The 19,045-nt window shown below is 40.9% G+C and overlaps 1 long non-coding RNA gene across 1 annotated transcript in view; it reads left to right on the forward strand.

The window, feature by feature from the left end:
- The window catches only part of LOC148125760 (uncharacterized), a 70,835-nt gene extending 52,435 nt beyond the window's left edge, over positions 1 to 18,400 (forward strand). The window contains exon 3 of the long non-coding RNA XR_015743415.1: positions 18,300 to 18,400. This is a non-coding gene — a long non-coding RNA (uncharacterized LOC148125760). The remainder of the gene's footprint in view (positions 1 to 18,299) is intronic.
- Positions 18,401 to 19,045: the final 645 nt, after the last annotated feature.

Here is a 19,045-nt window from a genome sequence, read left to right on the forward strand (position 1 = left end):
TGGTTGGACAAGAGAAGTTTTAGAGATGACTTCAAAGTCTGGGGGACATTTTGGACTCAAGAAGTTGTTACAGTATTTTGAGGGACACTTTGGATTCTCTCGCTTCAAGAAGTTGTTACAGTATTTTGAAGTCTGGTGAGCAACACAGTACTTTAGGTTTGTTTTTAACAAGTGTGGTAATTTTTAGTACTACTTATGCAGGTACCTGTTCATTTGTATACTCTCCTTTCTCAATTAATTATAATTTCAAATAGCCAAATCTACTTGGCGCTGAAGTATAATAATGACTGGTTGGAGAAACAAAGCAGTGACCATGGTAAGAAAAAAAAGGAAAAAAAATAAATATTTGCAGTAAGCATCCCCCCCCCCCAAAAAAATAGTTGTACCCCTTTAAAGTTTCATTGCCATCTACTTTGGGGTTGCTCCACTGTTTTCATCTAACCCCACCACAACTGTTTTCAATTCCAGCATGGCACCTTGACAGATCCAGCTCAAATGAAGGATCTAAGATCACCAGCCTGATCTCAAGGCATTCATACACTTGCCGCAATTTTCATTTACCTCATCATTCGGGATAAATGCAAAGATCCACAACCCCAAACCTCTTTCCTCGCCCAAATTTACACCTTCCGTTCCTGCCTACAGAGAAAAAGGAAAGCCACAAAGTTCCCGTCTCGCTGATTGGCAGCTAAGTTCTCTAGGAAGCGTTTGGTTGTTGTATTGAAAGCAAGTCCTTTTCAGCTGCTGAGATCCATCTTTGCCCGGCTTTTAGAGCAGCCTGAGGATCTGCTGGGACCAGTATCTAAAGGGTGTCCTCAAAACCCTGATCAACAGGAAGAGCCATGACGTTGCCCTCTTCCTCCTGGATCATTTTTCTGCCCAGCTGCCAGGACATGTTAGACAGAGTGGGGCGGAGTGAAGGGGGAGGAATGGTTGCAGGGAAGAGCAGAGAATGTTACTATGCCTGCTGGGTAAAATGACTGTGAAGGCAAAGACGGTTTAGAAACATCATCTGGTAAACACATAGCAGTCCATTCTTTCTTCCCTCTCCCCACTACCAAGCTTAGGAACATTCAATCCTCTCTTTGATGGATGTCCAAGAAAATATTTCTTCCACATCCTAAACTTGTTAGCGCCAGTTAATCATCTTAACCTTATTCCCCTCCAAATGCATGCTCCAAAGAGTTTCCCATCACTGACAGTCACTTGAAGACCAGGCAATAGTTCTCAAAACCAGTTTGGGTTGACTGCTTGAAAGGAGTAGCGATTAATGATTAAGAAGATGGCCTGTTAATACAGTAATCACTTCTTTCGTTGGATGGATATTCCAAGTTCTATGGTTAAATATGAAGAAGACCATCAGTATCGCTGTCGGTCGAAAGCAGTGGCCCCAGGGATCATTTTTAGCATTTTTAAAATATAATCAGAAAAACGAATTTTTGAAAGAAGTAGAATTGTTATCTGGAATGTAAACAAAATGTTCTCTGGTTTTGACGCCAACTGTTGCTTCATTGCAACCAATCGACACCCCCCAGCGTTTTTCTGCGCATGTGCAAGCAACCTCCAGTGTGCACCGTGCATCTCTGTGCATACACACACATCTCCCGTGTACTCCCACCCCCTGCACCAGATACCTGACAATCAGCTGTTAGGTAGGCAACATGCGCCATGCACAGTAGACCTGCTCTGGGCAAGGACTCGCATGCTGGCAGTAATGGTTCTGCACAGGGGTGGGATTCAAATTTTTTAACAACCGGTTCTGTGGGTGTGGCTTAGGTGGTAGGTGTGGCTTGGTGGTCATGTGACTGGATGGACATGGCTTGGTGGTCATGTGACTGGGTGGGCATGGCTTGGTGGTCATGTGGCCAACTCAACATCACTCACATCGAGGCACGCATCTCCTCGCCTGGCCTCTCATGACTGAGGGGATGCTGCAACAGTCGTAAGTGTGAAAAATGGTCATAAGTCACTTTTTTCAATGCCATTGTAACTTTGAATGGTCATTCCACACAAGCAAAGTACCAGCAAAGGAGGGGGAAAAAAACTCCAGAGAAGTTCCTGAGACAGGAAGTCTAGTCCTACCAAGAATGTAATAAGGGTTAACAGAGAGGCAGTTTCTGTAAGCAACACCAGAATGTTTCCTTCCTGCCTTCCTTACAGGATTAGGCCAGTAATTTCTTCTAACAACTGGTCCTCTGAACTGCTTAGAATGTTAACAACCGGTTCTAGTGAATAAGTGTGAACTGGTAGAATCCCACCCCTGGTTCTGCATGCATGTCATAGGGTCACCATCACGGTTCTACCCATTCTATTAAAATGGACAATTGTGCAACTTTTGGAAAGTTATGGTACGAACTCTTGATATGCATGCATTTTTTTAAAAAAAACACATATTCATTCTGGATAAATGTTGATGGAGATTCGCAGTCATGCAGGACTTTCTTCGTTTTGCTTGAAGACATCTTGAAGCAAAACTGAAGAAGCTTCTTGGATGAGAAACCAAGCAGAAAGAAAGAAAGTCCAGTTGACTGAAAAAAAGCACCTTTGGGATGTTTTGGATAAAACACCTGCAAAGTATTTCTGTTTTCAGGTAGAGTCTGTTTTTCAAAATCAAAATTTAGGGGAAAATGCAACTTTAATATAGTTTTAAATTGTAGTTGAGATGGAATTGATGGAATAAAAATATGGATATGGATCAGAATAGGATTGATCTATCTATACCTAATCAAACCAGAATCCCAGCATCATCATCCAGCATCTTGTTTCCAGCTGTGTCTAACTAGTTATTTTTATGAAACTGAGAAAAACATGAAAAAAACAGTCCCCTGTTCTTCAACAAAGACATACTGTCTTATTGCATAGAAGTTTGATGGCTGTTTGATTTGTATTTCTATGGCATCATCTCATTTTTGAAAAAAGAAATCTAATTTTATACTTTAGCGCATCATTTCTGGTTTTTTAACTCCAGTATCATATTTGTTTTGGAAATGCATTAAAAACAGCTTTTAAACCATCAAGCCATCAGTCACTTATTGTTCCTAAACAAGACTTGGGATTTTCAGGATTAACTGATGTTTTCCTATTCTGATTACCCTGTTGGATATTTGCACGAGACTGTGAACATAGGCAAACATTCAAACATCTGGTAGTGTACAACTGAGGTTATACAGTTATATGCTAGATGCATATAACAAAGATCTCTACTTGGGGGTAAGTGGGGAATACTAAGGTAAATAAAAAGAACATTTTTTTTTTCACTTACAGTTTTAACAGAATATTTACAAAGGCTTTAGCTGGCACTCTATTTATTGTTATTTGTATATAATATTTAATTTTCAAATCACAAAACCAGAAAGAGCCACAGTGGTGCAGTGGTTAGAATGCAGTACTGCAGGCTACTTCTGCTGACTGCCAGCTACCTGCAATATGGCAATTCGAATCTCACCAGGCTCAAGGTTGACTCAGCCTTCCATCCTTCTGAGCTGGGTAAAATGAGGACCCAAATTGCTGTTGACTCTGTAGACCGCTAGGAGAGGGCTGTAAAGCACTGTGAAATGAGGTATGTGTCTAAGTGCTTTTTCTCAGAGCTGGAGATCTTTTATAAAGAACTGGAAGGGAAATGGTAAAGGATACACTCCTTTTTCCCTGCCTCATAATTTCAGCATCAAGCTAAATAGAATTTGGAAGATTGTAATAATGGGTTAGGATTACCATTATTAAGAGCCGTAGTGTCACAGTGATTAGAAGGCAGTATTGCAGGCTGGCTCTGCCTACTACCAGGAATTTGATCCTGACTGGCTCAAGGTTGATTCAGCCTTCTATCCTTGGGGGTAAAATGAGGACTCAAATTGTTGTTGACTCTGTAAACTGCTTTGAGAGGGCTGTAAAGCACTGTGAACTGGTGAATGTTTTCTAAGTGCTATTGCTATGATATCTAGTAAGACTGCTGGTGTGTTGCTGGTTTGCATATACTCAGAGCAGGGGTGTCAAACTCAAGGCCTGGGGGATGAATCCAGCCTGCAGGGTGCTTAGATCTGGCCCACTAGGCTGCCCTGGAAACAGTGAAGGCCTGCGATGCTTCTGCCAGTGAAAATGGGCTCCTGAGCTCCGTTTTCGGCTGCCATGGCCTCTTGCAACCCTCTGCCAGTGAAAACAGAGCTCAGGAGTCCATTTTCACTAACAGAGCGTTCTGGCCACCACAGGTGCCCCTGACACGAGTGATATCAAGCTGGCCACTCCCACCCAAGCCACGCCCACCCCAAATCCCTGAGGTCAAACCCAACTCTGATGCAGCCCTCAATGAAATCGAGCTTGACACCCCTGACTTAGAGGATGGGTCATGATCTTGAAAAAAAAATATGCATGCAGTTACAAAACAGAATGTCCTACAGTTAGAAGATTTCCAAGTGTGTTTCATTTCTAGCCCATACCTTCAATGCACGTAGCCAGTACAGGTAGTCTTTGACTTACAACCAATTGCTTACTGACCATCCAAAGTTAAAATAGACTCCCCCCAAAGGGCTACTTATGACCTGGCATAGAAATTCCAACACGACCTCGCTCCCACAGTCATGCAATTGCATTTTGGATGCTTGGCAAACCAGCCTGCATTGGCCTGTTGACGTGTACAGTGGTGGGATTCAATATTTTTTTTTTACTACCGGTTCGGTGGGTGTGACTTGGTGGCAGGGGTGGGTTTCTACCGGTTCTGTCCACCTCGGTAGAACCGGTAGTTCTGAAGAGCAGCAGACATAGAACCGGTTCTATGTCTGCTGATGTTTTTGCCCACCCGCCTGCCTGGGCTCTTACCTGACCTTTATTTCCTGATTTTTTTCAACTTCAGCTGCCGTGCGAGGCACAGCTGCAGTTAAAAATTCAGGAAAAAAGGGCTTTTTGAAAGGCTGCTTCTCTTCAGGCAGCATGCTGATGATGATTTATAGGCGTGCGGCAGGCAGCGTGCAGGGAAGCACATCGTAAATCACCGTACCTCGTAAATGACCAAACTGATAGTAAATCCTGTTGGATTGCACCCCTGCTTGATGGGCATGGTGTGACTTGGTGGGCATGGCAAGGGAAGGATACTGCAAAATCTCCATTCCCTCCCCACCCCACTAACCTGCTTTCCAGCTCTGTTCTCCTGTGCAGGGCAACAAAACAAGACCCAGTCGATCAGCTGGGACTCGGGAGGCAGAGAATAGATGGGGTCAGGGCCAGTGGGAGGTGGTATTTGCTGGTTCTCTGAATTACTCAAAATTTCTACTACCAGTTCTCCAGAACTGGTCAGAACCTACTGAATATCACATCTGGTCCTGTAGTCATATGACTTCAATTTTCAGCAATTTTTCCTGGAAACTGGCATTTAACTTCCAGCAAAAAAACAAACAAACACCCATTGGGTGCAATGGGTTCATTTACCAATCACATTTGCTGAATGACTGCAGCGTTTGTTTCACAACCACTATGTTTTCTTAATGAGTGCCATGAAAAAGATTGTAAAATTGGGCCTGGTCACATGGTGGCCTGTTTAATGACCATTAATGACTTGAAAGCGTAATTCCAGACTCATTTACAGTTGTAAGTCAAGGAGTATCAGTAGTAATCTTTGCATACTTAACCAAGTGACTGTAAATCTCTCTCTCTCTTTCTCTCTCTCTCTCTCTCTCTCTCTCTCAGTTCAACCCACCTCACAAGGTTATTGCTTTGGAGAAAATAGGAGGAAGAAGGAGTATTAGTTATGTTTGCTACTTTGGATTGCTTATAAAGTAATAAAGGTGGAATAAAAATCAGTTGAATACATACATGCATATATACTTCCTCTACATGTTCTCCAAACCAGAGGTCTGCAACCTTGGCAACTTTAAGACTTCTGGGAGTTGAAGTCCACAAATCTTAAAGTTGCCATGGGTGGAGACCCCTGCTCCAAACCATCTACAATGTGGACCTTCAAAGGCTCTTATGATGAAAAGAATTCTTCATAACAATGCAAAATCTGCAAATCTTTTATGGACATGTGGTTCCATCAAAGATTAGGCCAAGAGATTCTCTGCTTTTTTCGCTCTGTCCTTTCAATGATAAAATAGCATTGATAAATATGGATCCAAATGGCTTTTCTCTAACAAAACTGAAATAGTTGCTATTTTCCCACCTTTTTTTAGGAGTGTGATATTGAATGGCATCAGTGCCAGTCGGCATAATTATGGCAATGTACTAAAGTCAGTGTTTTTCCCCTTTTGGTCAGGAATGGTGATAATGGAGGGAACTGTTTGGGAAGACAGCTACTGATGAGGTTGATGAAAAACACATTTTAGGATAAACTCACTATAGAATTAAATAACAAGGAAGACTTGGAATATTTTTCAATTTGGGGCAACTGGTATCGATGAATAGAGAATAGGAATATAAAACGTATAGGTTAAAAATAAGATAAAGAATTTGTATATGTATATGATTAATTAGAAACTGTTGAAATGTATGAATATTTGAAATGTATGAATATAGCCAAGATTTTTGTACTATACAATAGCAATAGCAATAGTACTTAGTCCTATATACTGCTTTATAGTGCTTTACAGCAATAGCAATAGTACTTAGACTTATATACCACTTTATAGTGCTTTACAGCCCTCTCTAAGTGGTTTTCAGATTCAGCATATTCAGCCTCCAATAATTTGCATCCTCATTTTACCCACTTTGGAAAAATGGAAGGCTGAGTTCAACCTTGAGCCTGGTGGGATTTGAACTGCCAAATTGTAGGCAGCCAGCTGCAGCAGAAGTAGCTTGCAGTACTGCAACGGTGAATTGTACAAATTTATTTTCTTTATAGACATATTTGTATTTTGATATTTTAATCTCAATAAAGGCTTTTTAAAATTATTATTATTATTATTTTTAAAAGCACATTTTAAAATACACACTCTGGAAATAATTTGCGAATTGAGCTGGTTCCTTTTCTCATTCTCACCCTGCCTTTGTTCCACTCCTATCTTCGTTTTTTCCTAACAACAAAAGAGGATTCTATCAAACTGAGTGAAGCCTGGAAGTGACAGAAATTGTGCGTGATTCTGATTTGATAGGACTTCAGGCAACATGTGTAGTGCAGAAGGGACCACCCACACATCTCAAAAGGAACCTGTTCTTCCTTAAACATCGCAGTGGCCTGGGTTAAAAGGGGCCAGGTAGAGATGTGGTGGGAAAGTATATGAAAAAAGAAAAAACCCACTTAGAAGCCATATGGGTTGCATGATGATCTAATGGACAACGCTGGTTTCCACCTCCTGTGGTTTCCTTCCTTCTAAGGCTCCGTGTTTGGCTTTTCCATGGGGTCATTGTTACAGCTGCTGGGAATTACGACCGGGTGGGGGGCCTGATTAAATTGGAAGAAAACTTTTGATTCAGTTTCAAATATCCTTGATTAATTAAGGACTTCTTTTTATTTTATTTTTTTGGCGATGTTTCCAGGATGCCAAAGGAGTATTACGATTAGTTAAGTGTAACCTTTAGTTTGAGAAGATTTTCTTTTGGTAAATGGAAGATTTGCAAATGATCTCTAAGGCCGTGTAAATATAATTAGGGAGCATTCTGAGATTTTGAAAGCTGCTTTGAAGTCCCGTCCCCGCCTCCTTAGTTTGAAAAGGGAAGCTTTATTCTTGTTCTTTTTTTTAAAGCAGCTTGCTTTTCCAGCAGTGCAGGCCACCGCATCGGAAATATTTAAGAAGTGCCATAGATTAGATGGCAACATTTCATGCATAATCTTTTGCAGCGGGGGAAGAGATGGTGGTGCTTCATAAAGGCAAGGAATAATAACAATAGCATAAGAAATTGTGAGACCTTAGTCCCGTAAAATTGGGCATGGTCACATAGAGACTTGTTTAATAGAATAAGTAGAGTAGAGTAGAGTAGAGTAGGGTAGGGTAGGGTAGGGTAGGATAGAATAGAATAGAATAGAATAGAATAGAATTCTTTATTGGCCAAGTGTGATTGGACACACAAGGAATTTGTCTTGGTGCAAATGCTCTCAGTGTACATAAAAGAAAGATACATTCGTCAAGAATCATAAGGTATAACCTTTAACGATAGTCATATGTGCAGGGGGGTTTCACGCACGCATGCGAAGGGAGGCAGGGGGAGTTGTGCACTTTTGGCACGCAACATGGAAAAGATTATCCACCACTGCCTTAGTCTATGAATATAATTCTGAGATTACCTCATACACAGGTAATTCTCAATTTACAACAGTTCACTTAGTGATGGTTCAAAGTGTCAATGGCACTGAAAAAGGTGACTGATGACCGTTTTTCCACACTTACGACTGTTGGAGCATCCCCACGGTCCCCTGATCAAAATTCAGGTGCCTGGCAACTGGTTCAGGTTTATAATGGTTGCCGTGTCCTGGGGTGGGTGGGGTGGGGGTCATGTGATCAGCTTTTGTGACCTTCTAACAAGCAAAGACAATGAGGGAGGCAAATTCACTCAACAACTTTGGTTCTAATTTAATAAGGGCAGTGATTCGCTTAACCCAGGGGTGTCAAACTCAATTTCATTGAGGGCCGCATCAGGATTGTGTTTGACCTTGGGGGGGCGGGGGTGGCATGGCCAGTTTGACATCATTCGTGTCAGGGTAGGGGGTGCCTGTGGTGGCTTGAGCACTCTGCCAGCCCAAACGGGCTCCTAAATTCTGTTTTCAGCCATGAAGGTCTCCTGAAGCGGCCCCCTCAGCTCCATTTTCACTGGCAGAGGGCTGCAGGAGACTATCGTGACTGAAAACGGAGTCTGGGAAGGCCATATGTGCCTCTCCCGAGCTCTGTCTTTCCTGCAGAGGCACCGTGGGCCACTCCTTTATTGTTTCCAGGCAGCCCCACGACCCATATCTAAGGACCCCGTGGGCCGGATCCAGCCCTTGGGCCTTGAGTTTGACACCCCTGACTTAACCTGTGATAAGAAAGGTCATAAAATGGGGCAAAACTCACTTAGCAAATGTCTCGCTTAACAACAGAAATATTGGGCTCAATTGTGGTCATATGTTGAGGACTACCGGTAAATACTTCAAGTTAAAACAGATATTTTTAAAAAATGAAACTTAAGCTTCATTTAAGGGGTTCAGGAACCCGTAGCTTCTTTAATATTACCAAACCAGTGTTTCAAGTTCCAGTCAATCTCATCGTAGCCCATGTTGGGCAGTGCTATCAGGACTCATAGCTTGACAACATCTGGAATGCCAGAGGTTTTCTACAGCTGAATTCATTTTCAGTATGTGATTCAAACAACTTAAAGTTTAGGTAGGAAGGAAATCAAGTCTTTCTCTGCAGAGCGTTCCTGTCACAATCGGGACGAAAGGTTCAAAATCAGAATTGACTCCAGACAAAGATTAAAATGCAGCAATCTAATTGGGCGAAGATTCCTCCCAGTCTGAGCTTAAACCTGAGGTCTCTATGATCAAATCAGGAAAAATCCCCCCCCCACATTTTTTTTATTATTGACCATTTTCAATGAACAAACGCTAAACGAATGGAAACAGCAACTTGTCTCGATGTGCCAGCTATGTACACTTTCACGAAATTTCTAAGTTTATAGATATTGAAATAAGATATTGGCACAGTTATTATGCTTGGCTTCTATTCCAGGGTGGATGATCTTCAGTACAGACAAAAAGGGCAAGGAACAGATGTATTTTTCCACTAATTATAGAGTTTGGAAAGATGGGGAATAACCATTTTTACCTGCCTTTTCAGTGGTGCGCTGAAGGCTTCAGGAGAAAGTAAACTGGCCATTTGAAGGATGCAATTATGGTGGTGCTAAAATCAGTTAAGCCAGGAGGAGAGAGAAATCATAGGGTGGGTAGGAAGTGGGATTGGTTATGTAGGCACAAGTGTCTTGGCATTTAAAAACAGATGTTCAGAATCTAGCAAGAATACAAAGAAGAGCAACAAGGATGATTAGGAGATTGGAGGCTAAAACATATGAAGAACGGTTGCAGAAATCGGGCATGTCTAATTTAATTTAGCACAGTGGTTAGAGTGCAGTACTGCAAGCTACTTCTGCTGACTGCCGGCTGTCTGTAATTTGACAGTTCAAATCTCACCAGGTTCAAGGTTGACTCAGCCTTCCATCCTTCCGAGGTGGGTAAAATGAGGACCCAGATTGTTGGGGTCACTCTGTAAACTGCTTAGAGAGGGCTGCAAAGCACTTTAAAGCAGTATATAACTCTAAGTGCCATTGCTATTGCTGTTAATGAAAAGAAGGACTAGGTGACATGATAGCAGTGTTCCAATATCTAAGTGGTTGCCACAAAGAAGAAGGGAGGCTCAACCTATTCTCCAAAGCACCTGAAGGCAAACAAGGAACAATGGGTGGAAACTAATCAAGGGAAGAAGCAACCTAGAACTAAGGAGAAATTTCCTGACAGAATGACTTGCTTCCAACACTTTCCTCCAATGCTGGGGTTTTTTAAAGAAGAAATTGGACAACTATTTGTCTGTAATTAAGCAGAGGGTGGACTAGAACAGGGGTCACCAACCTTTTGGACTTCAAGGACCACCAAACTCATAATTTTAAAACCTGCGGACCATTAATATGAATTTTGACTGATGGTGGCTTGCTGACTTTGGTGAGAAAGTCGATTTTTCCTTTTTCTTAAAGTAGTCTATCCAGTTCTCTCTCACACATGCAACCCACTACTGGTACTAAATAACATATATCAATAAAATTATATTACGGAGTATTTGAAAATTCAGGGCTAATTTTAAAGGTGTTCCAAGTAAACTAATATCTTGAATGAAATGGTGGGAGTCAATTTTTTTTACTACCGGTTCTGTGGGCGTGGCTTGGTGGGTGTGGCAGGGGAAGGATACGGTAAAATCTCAAGTCAGAGGTAGTATTTGCCGGTTCTCCGAACTACTCAAAATTTCAGAATTTCAGTTGGACTATATAGAGGTCTGTATTTGTGCAAGTTGTAACAGGATATGAATGCGGGTGTGTATGTGTTGAATATTCTTCATTGGAATATTTTGCAAGTCTACAATTTGAATTTCATTCATAAGTGACTATAGTTATAAGCACCCAAATGACTAGATCCAATTTTTAAACCATTTTTACAGCAGTCATTAAGAAAATCACATAGTTGTAAGTCCAAATCATGTGGTTGTTAAGCAAATCCATTTTCCCACATGGCTTTTCTTTGCTAGAAACCAGCAGAAAATGTCACAAATTTTGGCCATATGGCTTTGGGATGCCACAATTGGTTGTAAATGTAAGCTGATTGTCAAACACCCCAATTGGGGTCATTTGACTATGAAGCGGGGGATGCTACATTTTACAATAGTGCTTTATGGGCTGTAAAATACCTTTGTGAGGCTAGTGTATCTTTAAACAGTCGTTAAACAACCAATCACAAGTTAAGAACTACTTGTACATGCAGGAAAGTGATCCACTGCTTGCCTGCCCATCTCAGTTACTTACGGTAAATTGCTATTGAGTTATTTTATGCTTTGAAATCACTCTTGATTTTATAGGGGTTGATATGAAGATGTATTTCTGGAAGCTGGTTATGTTCTCAGTTCCTATTAACTAGCAAGCTGGGACTATTGCAAGCTATTGAATTTGGCTTGCGATGCAACACGCTAATGTTAATGCTGAGTTAAATTTCTGAAAATGAAGATTAATCACTTATTCATTCAAGTATGCAATTGTACAGCTTTAGGAAATGTAGCTTTCTTTTCCTTTAGACCAGGGTTGTCCTGTAGACTTCAACTATAGGGGAATTCTGCGAGTTGAAGTCACAAGTCTTAAAGTCACCAAGTTTGGACTCCCTGCTTTCAATGGTACCTTCTAAAGAAATTTGCAGTGTTTTGTGCCTGGATACTGTGATCATTGATACATTCGGAATTTTCTTGCCATTGATTGATTGTGTCATCAAGTTGTTTTCAGCTCCTATCAAGAACACAGACAAAAAAATTTTTCCCCCAGTGATCTACCCCTAATCTGGTCCTTCAGTTCTTCTAAATGTGCCCCCATCACCACTGTAATTGAATCCACGTGCCTTGTTGCAATAACTCTCTTCTTCTCTATCCTTCTACCTTTTCCAACATTACTGTTGTCAAGGGATTTCCTGCCATAATTGGATTAATTAAAAATGTGTGTATATTATTTGTGTTAGATCTGGGAGGATGGTTCAAGAACGGAGGCAAGACTCAGATAGCAACAACAGCTCTTTATTAGTGACTTCAGATCTGAGCAAACTATCCCAGCCGCAGCAGCCCCTTATATAGAGCTGGCTGCAGCTAGGCAGCCAATGAAGGCGATTGAGTTTGCCGCTCTTGGCAGGGCCAATCGCGGCAGCCCGTTTACTGGCCAATCGCATCAGTCTATGGCGACCAATCACGATCGGCTATTCGCGGGCCAATCAAAGTTGCAGGCTTTCGTGCCTGCTAGTCCGGAACAATTTGCTTTTAGGGTCAGGAAAGCATTGTACTGTATTTGATCCTTCCTTCCTGCCTTCCTACTTTCCTACCTTCCTTCCTTCCTTCTATCCATCCATCCCTGGGAAGGTCTTAACATCCTTTTGGAAAAAGTGGGATATTTCCAGATCATATGTGCAGCAAATTCTATCTCACTTGGGCATAAATATCTGAAATGTTTATGTTTTATACCAGACAACCTCACAAAAATGCATCCACCTTTTTCGAAAAAGGATCACATTAGGAGAAATCAGCCACACCTATGGCTTCTCTGCCGTTCAAAAATGGCAACACGTGAAAAAAGCAGGGGGTCAGAGAACCTCAGCCTTAACTCCATGTCTTGACTCTTCTTTTTCTAAACTTTTTGGAGTCACTAAAAGAAACAGTTCTTTCTTTAGAAGCAGCTGTTCATTCAAGCAGAAATATGGTCAGAAGACCATGTGGTCAGAAGATTCCAAAGATGAGCGTGAAGAGAAGAACCAGTCTGTGCTACTTTAATTATGGATTATTTTTAAGTTTACCCTAAAGTGGTTTCAAGGCTGTGACATCCCTTCTAAAATGTTCTCCGTGAAACCTGGAAAATGTCATGCAGCAGTAGCTGAATAAATTTATTTAAGCTTAGGTTACAATCAGACGTGCCAAAATTATACAGCATGGCCTGGTTCAGTGTTTGCCAAAGACATTTAATAAAGTTAATTCATCATTTACACTTTGTTCCCTTCATTGTTGCCCAGATTATCCAAAGAATAGCTGTGTTTAAATGACAGTCAGAAAATGTGTTTCCTCTGTTCTCTCACAATGGTCAAGAAATGGAGGGAAAAACATACAAATGAACTGAAGCATACCAATATGAATCCAATCCACTCTTTTCTGTGAATTCCAGAGGTTTTTGATTTAAAGCTCTCTGATTGTGGTTCACCTCCAGTTCTGTAAGCTATAATGCACTACAGATGTTGCTAGGGGGTGACTGAGTGACGGATACAGTTAATTTCCACTTTTCCATTGAGGTAGAAAATTGAAGTCTGGTGAATGAATTCACCGTGTTCCATTGAATCTGGGAGAAAGAAAAAAAAGTAGAGGATCTTTGACCTTTTCATCATAAACTCATCAGTCTTTTTAATCAGGCTGTTACAGTTAAGTAGTTCCTGGAAATTGCATTCGTGAGTTCTGGAGTAATGGTTCATTGTGGCCTATGGCTGAATTATTCAGTTTGACAATTTTAAATGAAGTCATCAAGAGTTTAACCAGTATCTGGGTATCCCATTTTCATCCTATTGATTGATCAAAGTAACTATTGTTGGCCATGGCAGGTTGGTAGAAAATTGGTGACCTTTGTGAGATGTGACTTAGAAGTACAACAATGTCCTGGTCAACATCTGCTAGGGTTTTCAAGAAAGTCAGAATTGGATGGAGCACACTTGGATGTGGCAATGGAAGATAGGAAAGCTGTAATAGGCAACCAGACATTGTAACTGGCCATCCTTTGAAAGGTTTTATCACCAATGAAGGTGTTGTGGTTAGCTGGCAGCAGGTGCGGATGGCTGAGGAGAGTGAGGACTCAGATGAGGGGCCAGGACCATTAGGGAGTGGACTGCTGCCTTCAGAGATTGTGGGGACAGGCAGCAGTGATGAGGACGTTCCCAAGGAGCCTGTGCTAAGTGCACATGTGTGCAGGATTGCTTGCAGGAAAAAGCAGCTTCAGCAGCACAGGCGACTCGGGAGTAAGGCTGCAAGGTAATGGCCCCTCCTTCAAGAAGATAAAAGACAGCTGTGAAATGAATGTTCTTTGCAGGAAGCAAAGACGTTTTGAAACTCCAGCCTCATGGACATTCCAGTATCCTGAGTTTGTATTTGAAAATTCTTGTATTGTAAATTATTTCTTATCTGTTATCTTTTGGCAGTCTCACACAGTTTGGCAAGGCTTGTGCTTATCACAGCTAATTATTTTGCAGAAGTATTAAAAGGTTTCTGTTCCTTTTGGATTGTGTTTGATTTGTTGGAAAAGGACATGGGTCAGAACAGAAGGGAGCAGAGAAGCACGAGATCTATACTTTACAAAAACACATTATGTCAGGATTATTCGGCTAAAAAGCACAGCCTTATGCGTGTTAACTTAGATATCAACCTCACTGATCAAATTAGATTTATTCCTAAGTAAGTGGCTAATTGCCACTTAAATTGGGCTCCCCCAAACACCTTATCATTTCAGCCAATAGCCAGCATAACGGGTGAAGCTTTTCAGTCACTTGTACTGCATATTTAGCACAGAGTTCCTTTTTAAGCAGAACTCTAAGAATATAAGTTACGAACTAAAGAGGGTATTGTTCAGAATTTTGTAAGAAGGCGTTATGTCTCATGGTGGAACAGAGAGAGAGGCAAAGTTTATTGGCGTAGGAGAATTCTGAAGACCTGGCTGCCTTTCAGAGGCAGCACGTGGTTCAGAAACCAGAAAGATTCCTCTGAAATCTAGGACCCACATATGCCAATCTTGTTTCTGGTTCATGTCTCGCTTTTCTAGTCATTCCCCGGTTACCATTATCCTTTTCAGTACATTTCCCTCTTCCTGGAAAGCTGGAATTCAGAATGACTTATACCACTGTAAAGTAAAACCCTCCTGGTTTTAGAACTAAAGCCATAATCCAGCAGTGGTTATTTAACATAGTTCTCCAAGTACAACAGGGAGAACAGGATCACTAGTACTGGCAGCTACTAAGCAGAAAACCTTTCATTGCCAACAGAACTCTTATTTAAGAATATCTGCCCAAAGCACTGCAGAGCATTTTCTTAGGCTCATTTTTATGTTTTGCCTTTGCAGTTTTGAAGAAAAGTACAAAACAGCCCCCTTGCAGAGCAAACCTGCCTTTGCCTCCTTAGAAGAACATGAAACCTTAGCCCTCCTATTCTTCAATGTCCTTTCTATAATGACTTGCACCCTAACTTTACTATTCCATTTGCGGATGCTCTTCCGAGGACAATTTCATTGGCTTCCTATCGTCAAGCCAGCTCTGGAGGGAAGTAGTAACATTTCTTTCAGCTGCTATTGCTTTAGGCAGGAAATTGTTCCTTTAATCCTTACAACAAGATCCCAGTTGAATATATAATTCAATTTGCACCTCACTAAGCCCATGAGCCCCAAGTTACATGCATATGCACACGTATATGTATATGTGCTTAGCATCTTGGCACTGAGCAAGCAAGCTTTTAAACATTTTATCCATAAAGTAGTTTTCGAATCCCACTCTTCATTTTTAATATTTAGAATTTCCTTTTATTATTATTACTTTTTAAAAGTAGAATCCCATGGTTTGCACTTTTAGCGTTATAGTGAACTTATTACTTTTCTAGATCTTTAGCGATTCTTACGCTCTTTAGTTTGGAACCTATTAGTCTTTTATAAAAATTGTACAAGATGCTGGTTGGTGTCCTAATGATAAAAATTAGATGTAGCAAAATGACATTTAAATAGCCACATGCCATTTTCTTGGTTTGTCTTTGTTGCAGCTCTTTCTCCTGTTCCTCAAGGTTATTCCTTCTACCTATTACACTAACTAGGGTTGGGTCTGGTTAATACATGGATGGAAGATCAGGGCAATAGACTGAAAAGTTGGAAACATAGTGTTGGATGAACATAGTGTCAGATCACTACCATACTGTTGCCCCCCCCCAAAAATCCCTACATTGATATGTCTGAGCTCAACTTAAAGGAAACTATTTAAGATTCATTGCTTATATCAAATTGCTTCTCAAAACCCCTGCACATTACAATTGGTGCAAAATATAAGGGACATTGATTTCTGGAGCCTACCGGCCTTCGTGTGTAATGGTTTGCATACTTTGGTCCCTGGTTCTCTTGTCCAATGTGGGTAAGTGGTTGCAGTCTGAAAGTAAAATGATTCCGTCACACTGATTCCTGTGAATAGGGACACTTGGCTGCCTAGAATGGGAAATCATGCTCCCCGCTACAAAAAATATAAAAAGGACACAGGATTTTATTTATTATTTTCACCAGAGAATTAATTATCCTCTAATGATTGTTAAACTACTCAGAAGTGGAACACTCATACATATTTATCTTCAAAGTTCATGAATGCTTCTTGTCCTCCATCGTTATCCTTCCCAAACAACAGTTTACACAATTTGTCATATTATTTGATATGACTTTCAAAATCTGATCCTTAAATTTTGTGTTTTTCCCTTCCCTCCCCCCCCAAAAAAGTTTGATTTATTTGCACCCCACCTTTATTACTTTTACAAATAACTCAAGGCAGTGAACATATCCACCACACCTTCCTCCTTCTATTACCTTCCTCACGATAACAACTCTGGGTTGGGCTGAGAGAGAGTGACCGATCCAAAGTCCCGCAGCTGGTTTTCATGGCTGAGGCAAGACTTCCTGTGGTAACACTGGAAAATCAGAACATGTTATACCTTTGCAGCTATTTGTTTCTTCAATTCTGCATTTGCCATCGTACTCCGATTTAAGACCAGCTTGTAGTTCAGTCTCGCCTCTTATGAATGAGGCTGGTTTGGGGGCTCTTGTTCACTTTTCTTTTAAAAAAACTCTCAAACTATATGAAAAGTACTGACATCACTGAGTATCTTATTCCATTATTACATCATACTGAGCATCCCATTTCCCTTCTTTGAAAAGAAACCCACAAAAAGGTCTATTTCCTATGAACAATCTCTGCAGACAGTTGAAGAGAGCACAGGAACCTGACGAAAGATATCCGACAGTTAAGCACCAGATATTTTCCCACAAACCATCATCCCTTCATGGCTCTTTTATGAACAGGTCTATTGTCCTATGGGATTTTTGAAAGACAGAATGAGAGACATTTTAAGTGGAAGTCACTGACTTCATGCCAATGAAATGTACCAGAATTGCAGCACTGGTATTGGCTATTGTCATGTGTGCTAAGGAATTCTGGGAATTATATTTCCGACATACCAGGGGAAGGTAGAGGACATTAGACTGAGAAAGGCTGAGAGCAAAGATAAATGGTAGGGTTTAGGCCAAGAATTAGAAAGAAAACAGAATGAAATTAGCCTAGGGCAAAACCACAAAATTATTTCTGTTCACACCTTCTAGACAGACTGAAATATTATGAATATACTTTGGGGGAAGAATATTTAGGGGTTTTTCATTAGGCCTATAACCTCACATTTCTTTGGTTTGGCTGGAGCAGCCAAAGCCAGCAAACTCTCTGGAGTTTTTCATAGGAAAAAGCAAAACTATCTTATGTATTTGACAGCAAAAAGAGTACAATTTCACCAAATGCAGCCAAGCCCATTCATTTTTTGGAAGGATTTAATCCTTGGTCTAAGCAAAATATTCCCTCCTTTTAATTGTTATGCAATTTTAATGTTAATTGTCACTTTCTGGAGTGGGAGAGTATCCAACTATTTCTCCTCCAGTATCATAGACAAAGGAGGGAAAAGCTTATGTATCAAATTATATTGTAAAGCAGGTGTGAGATCAAATCTCAAGGCATTACTGTTAATTATGTCTATTTGAACGTTTCAATCAGGGATGGATTATTTTAACATTATTTTCTTCGTTTCCCAAATATCTGGGAATCTGAGTAATTCATCCCCTCATCAATCATCAGGGTTTTTTTCCCCCTATATTAAAGTGGTATGACCAAACAATATGAATTGCATAATTATAAATGTTATGGCCTAGCTACTATGAGATCGTCAGTTGATGGGGGACAGGAAAGTCATTCTGGAAAGACATATCTCCCAAAAGCAGATTGATACTGACCATTGAGCCAAATTCCTCTTTTATTTTAAAGCATATTTGGTGGTAGAATAAGCAACTAAATCACATTTCTTGGGATTTAGATCTATGGACTGTTCCATGCCAATTGTTGGACAAATCCAACAAAATCATTACCCATTTTTGATTAGAGCTATTCAACCATGAAGGAAGATGAACAAACAGGTCTGGCAATGCTCAGGTGAGATTTGAAGACCTAATGCTGCAATCCTCTAACCAATCCCTTTAACAACAGGACTGATTGTTTTTTAGTCAATACTCTTCTGGAATACACCCGCTATGGACACACATATACAGAACAGAATACGTTTTTTCAGATAGCTAAACTTGTTGGTCTAGCCATCTTTGAAAACTGAGCATATCCTCAGCCCAGGGGTGGGATTGAACCGGTGTTACTACCAGTTCAGTAACTACGTTTACTACATTTACTACGCTCTGCGCCCTTGTAAAAAATCCTTAAGCTGTGCCGCCCGGAGAGCTGAAAAGTGCTGCGTGCAGGTGCGCAGCATTTGAAAAGCCTCTTTTCCCCTGCTTTTACAACCTCAGCTGTGCCGCGCAAAGCAGCTGAGGTTGAAAAAGCAGGAAATAAAGGACAGGTAAGAGCCCAAGCAGGCGGGTGGCCCAAACAGCAGCAAACACAGAACTGGTTCGGTGTCTGCTGCTCTTCAGAGCTAACAGTTCTATAGAACTGTGCAGAACCGGTAGCATTCCACCCCTGGGTCAGGCCCAGGACCAGCCTCATCCACATTAAGATGAAAGTGTGGCAGATGTTTTGACGTAACAAAGCTGGGAGAATTTACCAAACCCTACC

The sequence above is a fragment of the Pseudonaja textilis genome, chromosome 4 (assembly GCF_049901715.1).
Source record: "Pseudonaja textilis isolate UNSWEBS1 chromosome 4, rPseTex1.2, whole genome shotgun sequence".
NCBI classification, from domain to species: Eukaryota; Metazoa; Chordata; class Lepidosauria; order Squamata; family Elapidae; genus Pseudonaja; species Pseudonaja textilis.